The sequence below is a fragment of the Rutidosis leptorrhynchoides genome, chromosome 9 (genome assembly GCF_046630445.1).
Source record: "Rutidosis leptorrhynchoides isolate AG116_Rl617_1_P2 chromosome 9, CSIRO_AGI_Rlap_v1, whole genome shotgun sequence".
In the NCBI taxonomy this organism is placed as follows: Eukaryota; Viridiplantae; Streptophyta; class Magnoliopsida; order Asterales; family Asteraceae; genus Rutidosis; species Rutidosis leptorrhynchoides.
In genome coordinates this window covers 283,984,362-283,987,532 of record NC_092341.1, presented here as the reverse complement: position 1 = coordinate 283,987,532, position 3,171 = coordinate 283,984,362, and the positions used below count along the sequence as shown (strand labels likewise).

Genomic DNA, 3,171 nt, shown 5'->3' with positions numbered 1-3,171 from the left:
CAGACTCATTAAAACGGGGGGGATTACATTCAAGGGTAATTGGCGTAAGTGTTAACAAAGTATTAAAGCCTTGGATTACATGCAGTTGATAACCTAGTGTATTCATTAAACAAAGTATTAAGACCTTGTTACAGTTTGAATCCCCAATTAGTTGGAATATTTGACATCGGGTATAAGGTTAATTTGGCGAAGACTCTCGCACTTTATAATTATGACCGATGGACTATTATGGACAAAACCAGATGGACATATCGAATAATCCAGGACAAAGGACAATTAACCCATGGTAATAAATTAAAATCAACACGTCAAACATCATGATTACGGAAGTTTAAATAAGCATAATTCCTTTAATTTATATCTCTTCGTACTTTTATTTACCGTCATTTTATTTATCGCCATTTTATTTATCGTACTTTAAATTATTGCATTTTTATTTATCGCACTTTTATTTATCGTCATTTACTTTACGCTTTAAATTAAGTTATATTTATATTTAATATTTTACATTAGGTTTTAATTGTGACTTAAGACATAAAATCGACAAACCGGTCATTAAACGGTAAAACCCCCTTTTTATAATAATAATAATATTACTTATATATATATTGATACAAATATAGTTTAAAACATATATAGCGTTAAACTCAGTTAGCTCCCTATGGAACGAACCGGACTTAGTAAAAACTACACTACTCTACGATTAGGTACACTGCCTATAAGTGTTGTAGCAAGGTTTAGGTATATCCATTCTATAAATAATTAAATAACTTGTGTAAATTGTATCGTATTTAATAGTATTTCATAGTAAAATATAATCTATTTCGTACTACACCTCGCGCACATCAAATTTTTTGGCGCCGCTGCCGGGGATGCCATTGAATGCTATAATAAAAAAAATTTAGTTTTAATCTATTTTTGTAAAAATATATTTTTAAAAGTTTTAAAAAGAAACAAAAATATAAAAACATAAAAAAAAGAAAAATATTTATCTATATTTCTAAGAGTTTAAATTAAAAAGTTTTTTTAGTTACAAAAACTAATAAGTTTTTTTTATAAGTTTTAGTTATATTTTATTTTCTATAAATAAACAAAACTGAGCCTGCATCGATTTTGGCCTGCATCTCAGCTGAACCTGCCTCTCATGCGATCGCATGAGAATTAGGCTCTAAAACCATGCAACTGCATGGTGGTGTCTGACAGGGTCTGAACCTCAGCTGGTACAGATTAGGGTTTGTTTTAATAATAATTATTATTAATTAATAGATTAGGGTTTTAATTAAATAATAATTAGTTTTAATTTTAATTAAGTTTGTATTTTAAATTTTAAGTAGTTTTATTAGTTATAAAATTAATACTTTTATAAAATAATAATATAAAAATAATATTTTTATAAAAAATTGTATTTTTATAACTTTAAGTTTTATTTTTATATTTTGTATCTTTTTAATCATTTAATCATAAATTGTTTATTTATCATTCGTAATTAATTTTAAACTTAGTATCTTGCCGTAGTTACTATATATTTCTAGATTTTTAGGCTTTGCCGTAAAATCCCATAAGTGCTTTTTCTTTAGATTAAGATTTAGACGCTTTAGAATTTTACGACGTCGCTTATCGCTTTAATATTTAATAGATTTTAGTGCCTAATTAAGTTATTGCCGTTTTAGATATAGAATTCCTTTTAAGCTTTAATTCCTTTAGACGCAATTTTTAATATTTAGTTTTTAGACTTGTAAGTTTCGACGCTTTGCTTTCTTATTATTATTTTTCGACCTTTTATTTTTTGACGTTTTTCGACGCACTCTTTTTCTTTCTTATTTCTCGACGCTCTAGTTTTTAGGACATAGATTTTATCTTCAAAAATTTCGACGAAAAATTACTTTAAGCAGTTAAATTGATAGACATCCAAAATTTTCTGGTAGTAATTGTTGGATTTGTTAGTGGCGAGTTGTGGGCTTCCGATTTAAAGGGTCCTGGCTACCTGCTGCATCTATTGGCTATTCGAAACGTGGGCAAAATTAGAAAAGTCTATTAATTTGATAACTTATATAGATTTTTATCTTTATAACTAATAGGATATTCAGTGAATGCACCGAGCAAAACGTTCACCACCTTTCGTACGTTCACCTCCTGTAACTCGATCAAGACATCTAGCCAACATTGTCGCTGTTGATTTTTCTTTAGAATCGTCATCTAGTCGACCAAGTACTCCAATTCAAATTTCCGATAATCCATTTTTTGAACCCGACCTCACAATTGAGAACCCGGAGGATATTCAAGGACAATTCATAGATCCTGAACCAATAATCATTCCTCCTGAACCACAAATTACTCATCCAGATATTGTCGAGGAAGAAACTATTAAATCAGAATCCTCTAGTGATTCAGATTCAACAAATTCAATCATGGAAAATCAGGAACCTCTAAGTATGGAAGATCGAATGAGAGCTACATGCACTGACCAAGGTCATGCAATTACTCAACCAGATATTAATGCGCCAGATTATGAAATCAAAGGACAAATCCTACACATGGTAACTAATCAGTGCCAATTTAGTGGTACGCCAAAAGAAGATCCAAACGAACATCTTCGTACGTTTAATAGGATCTGTACTCTATTCAAAATCAGAGAAGTTGAGGATGAACAGATCTATCTCATGTTATTTCCCTGGACTTTAAAGGGAGAAGCCAAAGATTGGTTAGAATCGTTACCTGAAGGGGCGATTGATACATGGGATGTTTTAGTTGAAAATTTTCTTAAAAGATTCTTTCTGGCATCTAAAGCCGTGAGACTTCAAGGAGAAATTGTTGCGTTCACACAAAAGCCAAATGAAACTTTATATGAAGCGTGGACAAGATTTGGAAAGTTGTTGAGAGGATGTCCTCAACATGGTTTAGACACTTATCAAATAGTACAAATATTTTACCAAGGATGCGACATTACTACATGCAAAGACATCGACATAGCAGCTGGTGGTTCCATTATGAAGAAAACCGCAACTGAAGCTTACAAAATTATTGATAACACAGCCTCCCACTCACATGAGTGGCATCAAGAAAAAGACATCGTTAGATCATCTAAAGCGGCTAGAGCCGATTATAGCCATGACTTTGATTCCATTTCCGCAAAGTTAGATGCTTTCGAGAGATGAATGGAAAAGATGACTA

The 3,171-nt window shown here is 31.1% G+C and overlaps 1 non-coding gene across 1 annotated transcript; it reads right to left on the bottom strand.

Annotated features, from left to right (window-relative positions):
• Positions 1 to 2,792: 2,792 nt before the first annotated feature.
• Positions 2,793 to 2,899, bottom strand: LOC139869774 (small nucleolar RNA R71). Its single transcript, XR_011766354.1, has one exon. It is a non-coding gene; the product is annotated as a small nucleolar RNA R71 (small nucleolar RNA).
• Positions 2,900 to 3,171: the final 272 nt, after the last annotated feature.